Below are 17,795 nucleotides of genomic sequence, written 5' to 3' on the forward strand. Positions count from 1 at the left end.
AATAGCAAGGGCTGTTTTCAATTCCACAAAGAAGCCTATAGAGCTCAGATTGCCAGACTCAAGGACATCACTGGTAACACACCCGCAACCTAAAATCCCTGCACTAGATGTATTCTCCTTCCTTACTTCCTCCTCATCCCCAAGGTCGAATATTCCTCTTTCTCTCTTCACACATTCATCTTGGCACATGTCCACTCCAACTCAGTCTCCATCTAGCACTGGAGCTCTTCCACTGAGCCTTTTGCACAGTTCCATCACCAAAAGAATTCTTCGTTGGTGTCTCTGAATGACCCTTGTTTATTGTCTGGGAACTGCGGATTCCAATGGATGAACCAGCTGGCATTCCCATGGCTCTTTCAAATGGAGGGTTTTGATTTCTCCCTTCCCCAAGCTCCACTCCTCAGGTGACCCTTACCCAAGGTTCTTCAGCACTTGGAACAAGGCACGTACCCTGTTGGTTCTTCATCGACACTTCTATTGAGTATTTCCATTCTCCATTCTTTCAAAGCCTCTTAGAGTCAAGCCAAATGTGGTGTTGCATTTCTGTCACCCTAGCACTCAGGGGTGAAGGCAGGAGGAGCAGGGGTCCAAGATTATGAGGTAGGTTTGAGGCCAGCCCAGGTTATGTGAGGCCCTGACCCGAAACAAAGAAACAAAAACCTGTTGTCTTAAAGTCCGAGCCATCAGTCTGGGCTACTCAGTGCCCCTCATTTCTTTCAGCCCTGTGAAAGTCTTTCTCCAGTTCCCCTCAAATGTATCTAAAGACATGGACTAAGGCTTCCTCTCCAACCTCTGTCCCCTCAGCATTCTTGGAAACATCAACCTTCAGCCGGGTTTCTACAGAAATTATCACGTTCAAGTTCTTGCCTTCCTCATGACTTCAGCCTCCCAGCTCAGTCCTGATCTTGACCCTGCTCAGACACCTGTAACTTGGACACAACAGCAGCAACCTTAATACTTATTAACGCTCACTGAGATAACACTCACAAATTCTTAGCACGAGCAGCCGGCAAACACTGCAAACGTGCTTCAGAGAGGGAGGGCAATGAGGCTGGTTCATCTGCTGGGACTCTTGGTGCTTGTTGAGGCAAGACGGAAAGACACTGGAACAGTGGGAACACGGGAAGGGAAAGACCCCCTCAGCCCTGCATCTGGCTCAAGTCTGTCCCCAGCTGAGCACCGAGAGTCCAGCACATCACCATTTGCTGTAAGGGCTGCCAACAAGGAGCTACCGTCCCTTCTTTTTGTAGATATTTTATGTCAAGGGAGGGGCCTCATTACTTTTCTAAGATATTTTCTGGGAATCTCAAACAAGACTATTATAAACTCTGTGTGCAGTGGAGATACCTTCCTGTATCCCTTAGAGCTGGAGAGCTGCCTGTCCAATTGAAGCCATGGCAACTGTCCTTCAGACCTGGGACCTCATTTTGTTTCCTTAGCAACCTCACCAAAATAGAATATTTGGTTATTTTAAAGACAATGAAGGGCAATGCTCTCTTAGAGGAACCTATTGTCTGTCCTTCATCTTCTTTTCTTCCAAAACTTCTCTTTCCCCTAATTCTTCTGCTTAAAAATCTATCTATCTATCTATATATATATATATATATTTAAAAAAATCTTTATTTTTGTATGTGTGTGTGGTGGGGCACATATACATGCCAGAGGTCAACGTATGTTTTTTTCCCCTCTCTCCAATCACTCTCCACCTTATTTTGGGGGTCAGGGTCTCCCACTGGAGTTAGAGCTTGCTGGTTCAGGCTAGCTGGCAAGCCTCAGGGATGCTCCTGCCTTGTCACCCTCAGCACTGGGGTTACAGGCACACCACCACACCGAGCTTATTATGTGGGTGCCAGTATCTGAACTCTGATCTGTGCGTTACCAGCTGCACCATCTCCCAACTCTCTATCCCAGTGGTCTTCTAATAATCCCCAATTCTGCTTCATCCATAGCCCTGAAATTCTTTCTTGTGTTGAAACTGAAGGTTGCTTGGGTCTAAGTAGGGACCTAAAAAAATTGAAGGGACTCTTTAAGTTGCTGAAGGCAATGGTCTGTTTTTACTGCAGGAAGGCTTATGAGAATGCCCAATTTATTTTATTTACAGGAATGAGCATTCCAGGGAAGAATCTGTCTGCATAGGCTGGTTGATGATTGAAACTTCAGTGATCTGGAGGAATTGGATATCACAGTCCCAGGGACTCATAATAACTTATCCCGGGTGGTCTCTAGCATCCTAATAAGCCATTCCTTGCCCCTCTGTGTCAGACCTAACACCCTGCTATTTGCCAAACCTAAGATCAGACTGATAAAAAACGTTTGGACTGTATTAACTTAACAAAACCTTAGCTCTCCACCAATCAAAGGCCTAATAGTGTTGATGACACATCTAAGCCCAATAGCAGAGCTTCTCCATCTTATTGTAACTTGTCTCTCTGATGTTTCTACCAATGTGTTTTTTAAAATATCATAATTTTCAACTTTCTTTGTTCTGTTACCATAAAACTCCACGAAACTGCTTCCCTGTTGGACACTGTATTTGGGGAGTATATGCTCTCAGGTCATGGTCGCTCAAAGTTTTGTCCAGAATAAAACACATCTTTTACTCCTTTGACGTGAGAGCCGTTTCTGTTAGATTGGTCTGTCTGACTGTTTCTGTTAGATAGTCAAGTTTCTATTAGATTGGATGTTTATGGTCTTCAGTTTACTCAAGACGACACATTATGTGTTTGTAATCCTGTGTGTTTGTGGGAAAACCCAAGGTTCCTTCCTATTCATCTCCATCCATCTCAGTGACATTACAAGTGTGTGAGGATTGCCTGGGTTACTCCAAATGTAAAAGTCAGAGAGTGAGAAGCAGCCAGACGAAGGACAGGCAGCTGTCTGGTTTGGTAGTACCTTGAGAAAAAGGGAGAATGGCCTTGCCATTTGACCCCCAGCAATCAGGAACACGAAGGCTCAGGACCTTCCATTGGATTTGTTGATAAGAAGTCACTGGTGACCTTGATAGGAGAGAGTTCAGTGGAATTCTGGGGACAAATGACTGCAGAGATTGCAACAGGCAATGATTTGTTACAGAGGAGGATGTAGATCAGATGGCAAACTCAATGAAACAAGGGTTTATAAGGGGGGTTTTTGAAGATGGAGCTGTACCAGAACAAGAAGATAAGAGCGACACAGTGGAAACAGGGAACTGGACAAGAGGGAGAGGGCATTGATGCAGAACAGCCCTCGTGTGGAAAGAGGAAACATAATCACTCTTCATGCACCACACTAGTTGTGTGCCCAAAGCAGGTTTTCTCTAGTAACAAGAGTGCCGGACACAGGCGGAGGGGGAAGGGTTGAAGAGTCAAAGTGTTCAGCTGAGAATGAGGATTTGAGAACACACACACACACACACACACACACACACACACACGTATAAGTTAGATTTCTCTATATGTCTGTCTCTCTCTCTGAAACAAGGCAACGAGGCCTATGCAACTCAGCTCTACCTCCTGTAAATAAAATGGGAATTTGTAAACAAATGTTCTTCCTTATTCCTGCCCCTTCAACAAACAACTCTGATGTTTAACCAGAACTACTGAATTTGAGTTATGGCCAGGTGCCCCACCTCCTGGGAAAACATGAAAGCAAAGACATTCCAGGGTTCAGAGCAAGTCTCTCTCTCTCTGTCTCTCTGTCTCTCTGTCTCTCTCTCTCACCCTCCCTCTCTTCATCTCTCCTTCTCTCTCTTTCTGTTCCCCTTCTTCCTCTCTCCTTCAGGTTCCTCTACCATGCTGCCCATGGCAATTATCCCTTTCACTTTAAGCCATTTCTTCTATTCTTGTACTTTAAGCCACTTCTCTTATAGGAAAGTCTTTTACTCTCTTTAAGCCCCATCATGTTATCTTTGTTGTGATGTTCTATGCCTCTTAACCATGCCCTTGGTCATGTGACCATCTCTCCTGCTAAAGCTCATTCTGAATGATAATCTATTAACTCCCTTCCTGAAGCTGCCGCTCTTTCCTTCCACACCTGAGATGTGTGTTTGTAAACCAAAGCCAAAAGTCCAGGCCTAAGCTGTGTTTTCCTTTAGCCATGCTTCACTGCCTGGATGTGAGAAGAAAGAGGATAGCCAGGCGGTGGTGGCTTTAATTCCACCAAGCGGTAGAAGCAAGTGGATTTCTGAGTTCAAGGCCAGTTTGGTCTACAGAGCGTGTTCCATGACAGCCCAGGCTATATGAAGAAACTCTGCCTAGGAAAAAAAACAACAACAAAACAGACTAAAATAGGTCTAGAGCTGGGTTCAGCCACAGTCAAAAATTCAGCAGGCCTGGATGAATAAATGGTGAAGTATGTAGAAGAAGTTAGAAGTTTATGATGACGAAGTGTGGTTATCTGAGCTGAGGAGGGAGAGCTGAGGAATGGTAAGTGGTTTAAAAAAAAAATGAGAGTCAGCAGTGATTCCAGCAGAGATGACAGCTTTAAAAGTGAGCCAGCAAAGTCAAGGTTGTTACAAATTGGGACATATGACCTAGACTTCCCTGGGTAGAGAAGGTAGCTACCTGTTTGTATCTGTGCTCAAGATTCTAAAGACAATTCTATCTTTCTTTTAACAAGACCATTCTAAATTACTACACTTATGCCCAAAGATTAATGCTGGTCAGGGAAGCTTCTTTTTTTCAAATAAATATAAATATCTTTATTCTGTTCAATTTCAGCAGCATTTAGCTGATTTTTTTTTTAAAAAAAAATACTTTTTAATTCATTACAAGTTATTCACTTTGTATCCATGTGACCCTAGCCAATCAGGTCTCAAGTACACAACAAGGACATTTGCTCAACCATGTTTCTAGCAGCTTTATTTGTAATAGCTAGAAGCTGGAAACAGCCCAGATGCCCCTCAGTTGAGGAATGGATACAGAAATTGTGGTATATTTACACAATGGAATACTATGCAGCAATTAAAAACAAGGAAATCATGAATTTTGCAGGAAGCTTCTTTTTGAAGTGGGCAGGAACTATAGGGACCCATAACTGGCCTAAGGGCTGAGAAGAAGCAAGTGTTGACTCTCAACCACAATGGGACAACTATATTATTCTCTCCATGGCTTGGGAACATAGTGGGAGGGGGGCAGGAAGAATGTAAAACTTCAAGAAAAGGGTGGGAAGTCCTGACTCCAGACATGACATGGCCTTCACACTCTTGAACTCACACAATGTACACAGGTTTGTACAAGACTGTTTCCTTAATATCCTGTCATGGAGGTCGGGAGGTTCATGGGCTCTCCCCATCCCTGCCGTTAATAGTTGGTGCAGTTAGTGGTAGAGTAAGCAACCCTAAAGAAGAAACCCATTGGATCATGTGAGAGAGGGAGAAGAGAGGTGAGGAGGCTAGTAAAGAAGAGAGATAGGACAGTATAGGAGGTAAATATCATCAAAATACAACATATTTCTGTAAAAATAAAATGAAAGCCATTTTTGAACAATTAATCTATACTAACAAAAGTTAAAGACCAAAATAAAAAGATTTTACAAATCTAAACGACTGAACTTTGTTGTTATGAAGAGTTAAAAATCTGTTGGTCAGATTATTTCAGGCTGCTGGAAGAGTCACATCTTTAATCCCAGCACTTGGGAGACAGAGGCAGAGGAATCTCTCTGAGTCCAAGGACAGCCTGGTCTACAGAGTGAGTTCCAGGACATCCAGGGCTATACAAAGAAACCCTGTCTCAAAAGGGGTGGGATGGGGTGGAGAGATGGCTCAGTGGCTAAGAGCACTGGCTGCTCTTCCAGAGGACCAGGTTCAATTCCCAACACCCACATAATAGCTCACAACTGTCTGTAACTCCAATATATGATACCCTGGCACAGACACGCATGCAGGCAAAACACCAATGCACATAAAATAAAAATAAGTAAATTATTTTTAAAAATATCAGGCTATGTCCAGTTCCCCTGAAAACCATTTATTGCCTACCTCTATATCTGTTCTAATAGACATATGGCTACCAAAATCTTTCAAATACATTCTTATATACACTAGCTTCCACCAGTCTGAACGCTAAGAATGGGGCTGGGGAGATGGCTCAATGGATGACCTTCTTGCCACACAGCCCAACAATATGAGTTCAGATCCCCAGAACCTACATAAAAGCTGAGGCAATTGTGCAAGTGTTTGCAGTCCCAGCTCATCCTCACTGGGAGGGGGGTAGAGACAGGAGCATCTCCAGAAGCTTGCCAGCCAGCCAGCCTGGTATATGCAGCACAGAATAACAAGGCTGACCTTGTCCCAAACAAGATGGAAGATGGAGACTGACCTCCACACGGGCACCGTGGCATGCATGAGTGTGTGTGTGCACACACATACACACATACACACACACACTCTCTCTCACACACACACACAGATACAGTCAGAGATGGTGAGAGGAAAATAAGGAATATTAGCAAATAGCTTCTGAGGCCTGTGCCAGAGAATTCCCCACTTTGTGGTAACCAGCTAACCAAAAAGTGCCTTGATTTTTCATTTAATTTCTTCTGTTAATACAGAAATTTTCTGTTTTTTCCTATTCATCCTCCACCTCCTATCTTTCTCCTCTCCTCCTCTTTCCCCCTTTTCCTATCCTTCTCCTCTCCTCCCCTCTCCTCCTTTCCTTTCCTCCTCCATTTCCTGATGCTGGAGAGGTTCTCAGTGGTTAAGAGCACTTACTGCTCTTGAAGAGGACCCAAGTTTAGTATCCAGCAAATACATGGTGGCTCCCGGCCATCCACAACTCCAGTTCCAGTGATCTGACATCCCCTTCTGACCTCTGTGGATACAGGGCACTCATCCGGTGCACATACACCCATGCAGGCACAACACTCTTACACAAAATAAAAAGGTGCTTTAAATTGTAAAAAGAAAAGAAATCGAATAAAACTGTTACCACATTGGAACACAGTTTTTGTAGCCACCTAAATCTGCATTCTCAGGCCTTAGTCACTCGCTCATATTTGGTTCTAGGATAAAGGTGAAATTGGGTGTTTTGTTTGGTCTGTGTTGACAAATACAGGAAATTAAAATTTTTGGAGGTGGTACAGATACTTCCTGTGATGCGCTTTGAATGCAGGAATCAGGATCTCCACATAATAGACATGCCTGCAGCTACTTCCTCTGCACTAAAACATTTCCTCCTGGAAGGAGGTTTGGGAGGCTTGAAGATGCAGGAAGCTGATGAAACTCACAAGGCTCAGAAAGTTCAGATATTTGCAAGACTCATAAGGGCTTTAAGAGTGGACGAAATCTGCTGTAAAGAAGAAGTGCCTTTGTATATGGTAGAGAAAGTGCTAGGTGACGGAAGGGAAACCCAGGGCCTCTATTGGGATTCATAGTCTTATCAATAAAGTAATTTTTATTGAAAGTAAAGTAAGTCTTATCAATAAAATAATTTTAGAACAGACTCAAATGGAAGCTGGAGGGCTGTGCTGGGTAGTTTTATTGTCAACTTGACACAAGCTAGAGTCATTTTGGATGAGGGAACCTGAGTTGAGGCAATGCTCTAACGAGATTGGCCTGTGGGTAAGCCTGTGGTACATTTTCTTGAGTAATGATTGATGCAGAAGGGCCCAGCTTACTGTGGGTGGCGACACCCCTGGGTAGGTGGTCCAGACGGCTATAAGAAGGCAGACTGAGTAAGCCATAGAAGCAAGCCAATTGGCAATATTCCTCCATGTCTTCTTCTCTGGTTCCTGTTTCCAGGCTCCTCCTTGGATTCCTGCCATGACTTCCCTCAATGATGGACTGTAATCTTCAAGATGGAACAAACCCTTTCCTCCACCAGTTGCTTCTGCTCATGGTGTTTCAGCACAGCAATCGAAACCCTATTATAAAGTCAATTGCAGTGTAAATGAAAAACACACCAGGGTAGGGAAGCTATATCTCAGCAGCTGCCTAGAGGAGGAGAATGAGGAGAGATGGGAGGAGGGGCATGCAGCTGCTTGAGTTAAGGACACACAGAGGTCATCCACGTGGTTTCCAGGGGGTGTTAAAGAAAGAGTGAAGCCTGAGGTGTTAGCAAAAGCATGCTTAGAATGGATAGATAGGAAAAAAAAAAAAGGTTAATTTTTCTGAGTAATCTGGAAAAGCAGGTGACATTACATAACTGTATGGCTGTACTTGGTAAGCAACTGTGCCACAGGGTAGGACTTCTGGGAAGGAAGAGCACAGCATCTCATTAAAGGGGTAATTATCCCACCCACCTCTTCAGCATAGTTTGAGGTGGGCACCCTTTCCCAGGTATGGTCTCTCCTTTCTGAGAGGTAGTTCCTTGAACAGGGTTGACCTACCCAACTGGAATGCCAGGTCTCCAACCAGGCCGGAGAGTCTGTTCTCTTGACCAAAGGGTTTTCCCTAGAAGGTCTTTATTCAAGCATAGGAACACAGTTTGGGTTATTGTCGCCCGTGTTGCAGTGGGCCTTTTAGTGCTCCAGCTAGCTCTGAGTTACTCCTGTGCCATAGGTAATGTCAATAAACGCATTGGCTCACCAAGCTAGACTGGAGTGGAATTCCTTTTGTCAATAGTGTCCCGTTTGGGGTGAACACATTCCCCCAGATGAAGTTATTGAGGCGTATGCATCAATTTCATGGGAGTCCTTTTGAAAATTGGGTCCTTTTGAAATTATTAAAATACACAGAAGTGTGTTAAGTAAAGTAAAAATGGGGAAGAAGTCACAGCAAGACCCCATCAGGTGGTAATTTTCTACAGTGAGTCAAGTCACTGTGCTCAAGAACAGTTGAGTATCCAGCTTGTCTGCCAATTGCTCACATTGTTAAAGGGCTGGCACAATTATGCCCTAAAAAGACTCCATCTTCCCACTACTTAAATGAACCCACTTTTTTGGTAAGAGTATATGTAATGTGCATGTTTGGTATATATGCATGTGTGTATAGGTGTGTGTTCCCGTGAGTATACATGTGGAAGCCACAGGAAGATGTGCAGTGTCTCGCTGTATCCCTCCCCCACTCTAGTCCCTTGAGACAGGGTCTCTCACTGACTCTGGAGCTAAACTGGAAGCTAGGAAGCTCCAGCATTCCTTCTATCTCTACTGCCCAACAGTGAGGTTACCGGTATACTTTTTTACTGGGGATTTGAACTTAGGTCCTCATGCTTGTGCAACAAGAGCTCTTACCCAAAGAGCCATCTTCTCATCCTGAGCCCACATTTCATCTTTATTTTATTACAATATTAACACATGATAATTATGCAAATCAATAGGTCTCCCTGAGTATTCCCAGAGTCATATAATCTTGACCATCCTCTACTCTCCCTGCCCCAATACCTCTGCCCAACTCCCTTAGTATTCCGCCTGTCTACTGTTGTGCCTTTTTAAAGATTCTCTTAATTCTTCTTAAAGAAGACCAGACATTTTCACTTTTCTTTGGGATTTGGAGCCTTTAATCCTACAGAGTTCCAAAGGTAGGATCCATGAAGGAAATCTGTTAAGTGTTAGACAAACATTAAGAGAGAAATTGATTATCGATGTCTTGCGCAAAAAGTGTTTGTGTTTGAGGAAATTCTGCCACCAGAGTTGCTTCAGGAGCAAGTTATAAATAAGAACCCAGGCTTCTAGCTGAGCCCTTTTAGTCCTTGTAAGGCCAGCATTTCTTCTTCAGCAAAGATCCACACTCCCTCCAGCAAACACGGTGAAACACATTTACTCAGAGAGGCCAGGAGCAGTGAATCAAAGCAAAGCTCTCTCATGCAGGTGGCACTTCCCGCTGGACCAAAGGGCAAAGGCTTTCAGAATTACAGGGGCCAGAAGGGGGGAGGGCAGTATTTCTATGTCAAGTCTAGCCTTAGGAGATCTTCATACTTTCAGGAATGAACTCGGTTTCATCGTCATGCTGATGTGGTGCTCAGTGCTCAGTCAGTCCGGATACCTACAAACAGCAGCTCAGAGGCTGATCTGGATTAGTGGCCCCAGTTGTAGGATGCAGACGTTGAGACTTGACAGATCAAGCGGCCTGGCTGGTGGGTGTGCGGCTAGGGGCTGTGGCTGGGAGTGGGTAAAACCACCCCTCAAAGTCTAGGGCTTGTGAAGGCTTTTCATTTCCCAGGCATGGATCCCGCTGGGGGAGGCGAAGGCCTGCAGTGTTTCTCATTTTGTTGTTTTCCGCCTATCTCTTGTGTGTGCCAGACCTTGTCTTTTGTGATTGCCTGGAATGAAAGGCAGACCTTTGATTCCAAAGCCTCCAGAGTTTGGTGAGAGAAGGCTGTGGGGAGTGTGTTTAGATTCCAATCTTACTAGGTCAGAGTTCCAGAGGAAAGTAGGGGAAAGGGCAGGGAGTCTGAGAAAGCTGTCGGAAGAAAACAATCCTCTCCTGGTGGTTTTGAAGTGCGTTTCCACTTTTGGGTGCTTCCCAACACACACACACACAGTGTGTGTGTGCATCCTCTAGAGGACAGAAGGAACACATGTGGGGGGGTTGGCTCAACATTTGAGCCCTTTATGCATTCTCCTAAATCAAGCCGGGTGCTATGTGCCGTGCTTTCTCTGGCATCTACCATCAAGCCCCCATCTTCACAAACCTTCAAACATGTTGAAAAGAAAAAAAAATATGTTTACATTATTAGCAAACAAAATGTCACAACATATTCATCTGCATGATGATTCGTCTTGATTGCTTTCTTGCTTCTCTATCTTTGGGTTCTTGGAATTTTATTGATAGATAATGATCAAGTATTTGTCCTGCTTATTGTAATAACTTATATTTGCACTATATTTGATCATGAGAAAACTTTTCTATATGGCTATACAGAAAACTGCCATAGGCTGTTGAATGCTTCCTCCCACACCAACCTGGAAAGCACTAGAAAAAAAAGGAAATGCATAAATTTTAAAAGTACATGTTTGAAAACCCCAACAAAAACCCTTGAGGGTCTGAAGGGTATGGGGAAGGCTGGGCAAGTGAGTAGAGGTAGGGCTAGAGTTAGTGAGGGAGGCCAGCTGGGGGCAAAGAGAGAAGTCTTGTCAAAATTGTCAAAGCTCTGTGCTGGTGCCCAGGTGTTGAAAATTCCAGGCAGACTAACCATGGCCTGACGATTCCTCTCAAAAACCTCTGTTTCTATCTACCAAGGCTGGTCTAGCAGTATTTTCTCTTAGTGCGGTGGTTCCCAGGGGCATTGCGGGGACGCCCTGTCAGAGCTGGCTCCTGAAGTCGGCAGGCTTCCGTGGCTTATACTGGGTCTGTGGCTCTCTGCTATGCACTTAGCCTTGACTCTCACCTTACACCCCTGAAGGACACAGACAAAGCTGGCCATAAATGCTTCTGACACAGACCACCAGAGGGAGCAGGCAGTGCCCCTAGAAAACCAAGCTCACCCACTAAAATAGCAATATGACCAACATGTGAGAGGCAGATGGTGCCAGTGAGAATTTAGAATGGTCACAATACGTGCACTTAACACACACACAAAAGAGCTTTCACTGAAGAGAAAGCCTAAGCACATAGGCATAACGTTGATATAAATACACTATAGGGTGAATATTACAACCATGACACAATAAAAATAATCAGCAGGAATATTTGATTGGGGAATTCCACAGGCAGGGTGTGGTGGCACAAGCCTGCAATCCCCACACATGGGAGCTGAAGACAGGATCACAAGTCAAGGGCAGCATTGGCTATACCTCCCTTAACCTCATCCCTCCTCCCCAGGCCCAAAAGTCAATAGGAAAAGACAAAAAAAAATACTTTTCTAAAATGTCAGAAATAACATTCCTAAAATAATACTAGAATAAATATCAACAATATCGAATGTGTAGCCCCATAAGAGGAATGTTAAAAGAACTAATGAAGATAGATTTTTGAGGAAATCTGCCTTTAATAATAATTCCAGCTACTCAAAGCAGGGGAAGTTGGGAGTAGGATCCAACAGCAATCCAAAGAACATGGGAAATTCCTTACATTTATAGACGTTAGAGGTTAGGGTTCTCTCAGCTTAGCAGTGTAGTGAAGGAACTAGACAAGCCCCAAAGACACAGCTTATCCTCTCTACTGGGGCAGCCTCTGTGACTTAACATTCCAGCCTTCCCCGTACTTACAAAGAGAAATGACTTCACACGGGTTGGGGGGAAGGGGCACAAGGGATGAATGGACATTGACTTCCATTCTGGCTACTTCCTGCTTAAACTGGAGCTTCATGGGGGTTAATGTCAAGCCTCTCTCCCTCTTCATCCTGTGTGGATTGGTTGGTTGGGGCGATCCTTGAGTCAGGGGCTGGTGTATCTGTCTGTATCCACAAACCAAGAGGGTGTTATTCATGTCGGTCTGTGTGGCATGCTAGGGGGTCTAAATGAATCAAGCTAACAGTTGAACTAAAAAGGGGTTGTCTTTAAATAGGAATCTGAGCTTCTCCAGAGGTTACAGGAGTAGGTGAAGTCAGCTGTAGGGTAATTTTCTAAGAGCTACTCTCTGGTTTAAGTGTGGGTGTCTGCTTACAATCCCACACCTGGATTTAGCTTAGAAAAATGAACTGAGACCCAATTGGTTAGTGGAAGTGGAGGTGGTAAACTGGTCCAAGTAGGGTCCTTACCACAGAGGTAGAGGAGTTTATGGTTTAGGATTCATCCTGTGACCAGACACAGGTTGAAAGTAAAGGGAATCCAGGTGAAACCAGGAATTCTAGAAGATGTTATCTGTATCTCATTTAACTCCCCTTTGGCCCAAAAAACATGACCTGGAATTCCTTTTACCAGATTTTAGATTATAGGTCCTTGGTTTTCCATGCTGCCGTTGGGGTGGTAGCCTAGGAAGAAGGGGACAGAACCCCAGAAGCATGAAAAGCCCATTAAAAAGAGGGGTTGGCAGAATCCAGACAGTAGGGCAACATTTTGGATGGGCAACAAGAACCCACAGGTAGGACAAAGCCAGAGGGAGTACCAAAACCCAGTAATTGGGCACATCCCAAGGAACCACCAGAATCTTGGCAACAGGACAAAGTCCAAGAGAGGAGTTGGAGAGTACAAAATGGCTAGATAGAAAAAGGCCCTGAGGTGGTTTAGATGAGAATGGCCCCCATGGGTGCATGTATTTTAATGTTTGGTTCTCAGTTGGTAGACTCAGTAGGAAGAATATGGAAGCGTGGCCTTGTTGGACGGAGTGCCAATGGGGACAGGCTTTGAGATTTCACAAGCTCCCTCCAGGCCCAGCCTCACTATCTGCTTCCATCTTGCCAATAAGACATAAGCCCTCAACTACTGCTCCAGTGCTCATGGTGTCTCTTCACAGCAATAGAATAGTAACTAAGACAGCCCTTCACACACACATAAAATTCAAGTCAGTTTACCTCCCAAGTTCACACCAAATGTTTTAAATAACGAAGACTCTTTCCAGGTTCAGTGGAGAGATACACTGAGACAGATTTCAGGTTCTCAGCCCCCCCTTTTAAAAAATTATATTAGTTTATTTACTTTACATCCTAAGGGTGCCCCCTCCCTCCTCTCCTCCTAGTCCCCACCCACCCACTTTCCCTCCTTTCCCCTTCCCCTCTCCCTTTTCCCCCAGATGAGGAGAACTTCCCCCATTAACCTTCCCCAACACATCAAGTCACATCAGAACTACACATATCTTCATCCCCTGAGGCCAGGCAGAAGTGATCCAAAAGCAGGCAATACAGTCCATGTTAGAAACAGCCCCACCCTCCACCTGCCAGGTGCCCCACATGAAGGCCAAGCCACATCAGCCACATATGTGCAGGGGCCTAGGTCCAGATCATGCATGCTCATTAGCTGTTGTCTCAGCCTCTGAAAGCCCCCATGTGACTGGGTTAGTTGTCTCTGTCAGTCTTCCAGTGAGGTTCAGCCCTTTAATATCACTAGCCTCTTCCAGTGGGGGAAAGCTGGGAAAGGAAATACAAGAGCAACCAAAATACGTGTTTTTTGTTTTTTGTTTTTTGTTTTTTTCTAAAGTTGATGCATCTAGGGGTTGGCAAGATGACTCAGGAGGTAAAGGTGTTTGAAACCAAGCCTGACCACAAGTTCAATTCCAGGAAAGAGAGGACCTTCTCCCTCAAGCTGTCCTCTGACTTTCACCCTAGAGCTGTGGCATGCAAGTACACACACACACACACACACACACACACACACACACACACACACCAAACTAAACAAATAAATGTGAAAAAAACTTTAAGATGATGCATTAGTGTGAAAAAAAAAAACATGAAAGATCAAAAAGCAGAGCTAAGTCGAGCACAGAGCTAGAGCATGTATAGACAGACAGCCACAGTTTCCAGAGAATAAGACAACACGAAGGAAACAAAAGTAGGGGAATTGTACCACACCATGCAACACTGGCCTCAACCAGACATTGGAGTAAGAAGGCTGAGGCAGGAGAGTGGAAAGTTCCAAGGCTTCCTGTGCTACACAGAAAGTTCAAAGCCCACCTGGGCAACTCAGGATCCTGTCTCAGAGAGAAAGAGGTGGGCTCCAAAAATAGCTCATTGGTTGAACACTTGCTTAGTGTAGACAGGGTCCACAGGTCAGCCCTCCAGAACACTCCCCCATTCACACAAACACAAACAAGGAACAGCAAACACATTCTCAGGTTCTCAAAGACCCAGAAAGGAAACAGAACTGGAGAAGGAACTAAATGTGATCAAGACCACAAAGTATGAGGCACGGGAAACACCCAGGTGATCAAATACTCCAGAACACGTTTTGTTGATTCAGCGAAGTTTCCAGCAGCAGCTCAATTTATAAAACTCCACAGCATTTCTCTACATTAGCATTAACCAATGAGAAAATTTGAATAATAGCAACAGAACAGTATCTGGAAATGAGCTGAATCAAGACAACCCTAGATTTCTGCAGAAAAAGTTTTTAAACTTGAATGTAGCTTTTTCCTCTTTTTTGAAATCAGGCTGTGTTTGGTTATAGTGACACAGATCCAGACGAAAAGTCATCAGCCTTTGGACGGAGCACGCAGGCTTTGCTCACATGTACATTCTGGTCTGTGCTGGTCCAGGACTTTGGACTCCCACTCCTGTGAAAATTCTAGTATCTGCAAACTATTAGCAAATTCCTGGCTTAATAAGAACTCTGGCCAACAAACGTAAACTTGTTCCTAAAGGGAGTCTTCCTTAGCTGTTTTTTTGTTTTGTTTTGTTTTGTTTTTTGTTTTTTTCTTAAGCATGAAACTCATCTCAGGAAAGAAGAAATAAAGACATAAATGACGAGATATGGCTCAGTCAGTCAAGGTGCCTGCCCCCAAGCTTGATGACCCGCGTTCCAGGTCATGACCCACATGGTGGAAGAAGAGAACAGTCTCCCACAAGCTGTCCTCTGGCCACCAAACATATGCTTTGGTACACACACACACACACACACACACAGAGAGAGAGAGAGAGAGAGAGAGAGAGAGAGAGAACACACATTTTTAAAAAGCACAAATAAGTAAACGGAAAACATCACAATTCGGCCACAGTCATGATTAATGCCTTCCTGTATATCTGCACAGGTGGTTTCTTAGTAATTGTTTCAAAACTGAAAAGACATAACAGCAAAGCATGATGCTCACAGCACCTAGGACAGACAGAAAATTTGTGACTTGCCCAGACATCCCTTTCTCCTCTTCAGGGATTTTCCTATCCTATCTAAAAGGCACGTTTTCCTCATTTATGTACCAGCAAGTTACTCAGTGTGCTTTCTCTTATCTACACAAGGCCATCCATGCTCCCGAGCTCTCCTCACCCTTCCGGACCCTACCCAGAAGATCCATCCCAGCCCGATTCTCTTTCCCTAGAACTGATGGACTCAAGGCAGAACCATCTTCTCCATTGCCCCCCAGGCCAGCTCCATCTTTTCCCAGAGTCACATAGTGGCTCTTCAAACAGTGCTAGCTCCACTCACCACCTGTCCTGCTGCACAGGCAGGGTGAGGCTTGCTAGATACAGTCCTACCTCCTTGCACACTGAAAACTTCCATTCTTTCCCCCACAGAGTCAACAGATACAATCCCAACGCCTGTTGTACAGATGTTGGTAAAAAGAGCAACTTCATTCTGGAAAAAAAAAAAAATCTGCCAGTTTCTTCAAGGAGAGACCCTAGATGGGAGAAAAAACAAACAAACAATAAAGAATAAAGAGGATGGAAAAGAATAAGTGGAGGGAGAGTGGGAAGGAGGAGAAATTTATGGATTTGTGTTGTTTACTGTCTCTGTCATCTCAGCTCATTTTCTCCCCCCTCCCCCATTCCATAAAATTAGAAGATTAAATGAGATAAACTTCTGATTTCTTGTTTGAAGATAGGGTATGCAGCCTCTGCTTGTTTCAAACTCAATAATTCCCTTGCTTCAGCTTTCCAGGTACTGAGGTTATAGGTGTGAGACACTATTCCAGACACTTCTAAAAAAGACACTTCTAAAAAAAAAAATCATCACAGCTCCCACCCCTCTCTCCCTTGACTCATAGAAGCAATCACAGTAGAAAGAACCATCTTCTCCAATGGCTGCTAGTACAACTGGCTTAGGCGAGGTCACTTAAAAGTAATTAATACTTGAAAAGTATTCAATCAATGTGAATAGTTATAATGATCAGTGTTAGGTATAAGCTTGGCAGGGCTACTGAGCACCCATGTAATTGGTAAGACATTGTTCTCGATATTTCTCTGGGAAAGATTTCTTATTTCTTACTTCCAACTAAATTTAATTTTAAATGTATAGACTAATTAATATAGGTTGATCTTGCTAATGAGAGTGGACCTCAGTTAAAAGCCCAAACAAACAGAAATAATAAGATTCTCATGAATAAGAAAGATGGGATGCCTCCTGCCTGGTGAATGGTTGTACATCAGTCTCTTCCGGCCTCAGACTGAACAGTCAGCATTTCCTGGTGTCAGCCTGCCAGCCTTTGGACTGGAGCTATACCAATAGTTGCTGGTTCTTAGCTTTTGCGTTTGGACTAGAGCTTTACTCTGGCTCCCTTGGAGCTCCAGCTCCCACTCACAGAACCAGAAACTTATCAGTGTCCACAATCAGGTAAGCTAATGAGAAATCTCATACATGTACACACATGCCCCTCCCCACATGCCCAAGTCTTTGTTTTTCTAGAAAGCCTGGACTTAATGCAGTTATTTATAATTTAATTATAGTTTGTATTCCTTTTCAAAATGCTATTTCTCAAAAATAACAATATCCAAGATACATTTATTCTTATTTATACATTAATTCAGTTCTGTGGAAAATAATTTTTGTTTGCAAACAAGGAACGAACATTAATTCTGAGATGTTTTCTGAGGTCATGAGCTTCTTTCCTGCAAGAGGTAGCTATAGAAAAGTAGCCACAGGATTATCACCATGGATTGCTGCAGCCATGAATCATCTGAAGGAATGGGTGGGCATGGGAGTGTTAACAGGCCTTCTGGTGTTGGTCTCCTTGGTTTGCCTGTGGTATATATGCAAGATTAGAGTCTCACAACAGTGTGATGCAGCCATGATCATTCAGGCCTTTACAGCCATTGAAGCAGGACATTCTCCCCAAGCATGGTTGGATACCATAAAAAGCTAAAATGATACGCTCAGGATGCGAGGCTAAGCACTGCACTCAGGGTCAGCCGCTTTCGACCCAGAGAAGAGCATGTCTGATTGCATGCGGGTTGATGCCCCAGGTCCCGCCTCTGAGAAAAAGGTATCGGACGGGTCTGATGCTCTTTGGGTGGATGACACCTAAATGAACATCTGTACAAAGTCCCAATTTATTTCTAATATCAGAGATCAGACCTCTACTCTTGCCTGATGCGTCTAAAACAAAAAGGGGGAACTGTAGAGAGCTGCGGAAT

This window comes from Meriones unguiculatus, chromosome 10, assembly GCF_030254825.1.
Source record: "Meriones unguiculatus strain TT.TT164.6M chromosome 10, Bangor_MerUng_6.1, whole genome shotgun sequence".
Taxonomy (NCBI): domain Eukaryota; kingdom Metazoa; phylum Chordata; class Mammalia; order Rodentia; family Muridae; genus Meriones; species Meriones unguiculatus.